A 458-nucleotide genomic window follows, 5' to 3' on the forward strand; every position below is an offset into this window, starting at 1 on the left:
ATGAACATTCTTATATCATCCGTATGATTATTGCAATCTCACTTCAATAGAAGCCACCAACTGGGTAACGGAATTCACAACCCGAATAATAACCCAAATATATAAATCAATTTCCCCCCATCACAGTGTACAAATCTCAATATCCGTCAGCCGTATACAGACAAACCCTTTTAGTGCGTCTGTCAAGAAATGACGGACGCTTATCAAACTCCGGATTTGTCGGCTCGAAAGGGATGTTATTGATGTGGGTTTCTAGGCCTACGGTGCCGGGTTCAGCGTATGTGTTAGGAGGGGGGGGTTGGGGTTGGAAAGGGGGTGACTGACGTCGGGTGTTAAGAAGGCGTGTTTACTTTCGGGCTTTTATTTCGATGTGGCGGTATTTGGGAGCGGGGGCGTGGGTATGTGGCTGTCCGTCGCTGTGTATGTGTATGGTTTTGTTTGGGTTATACCTAGTTGAA

This window comes from Penaeus monodon, chromosome 28 (genome assembly GCF_015228065.2).
Source record: "Penaeus monodon isolate SGIC_2016 chromosome 28, NSTDA_Pmon_1, whole genome shotgun sequence".
In the NCBI taxonomy this organism is placed as follows: Eukaryota; Metazoa; Arthropoda; class Malacostraca; order Decapoda; family Penaeidae; genus Penaeus; species Penaeus monodon.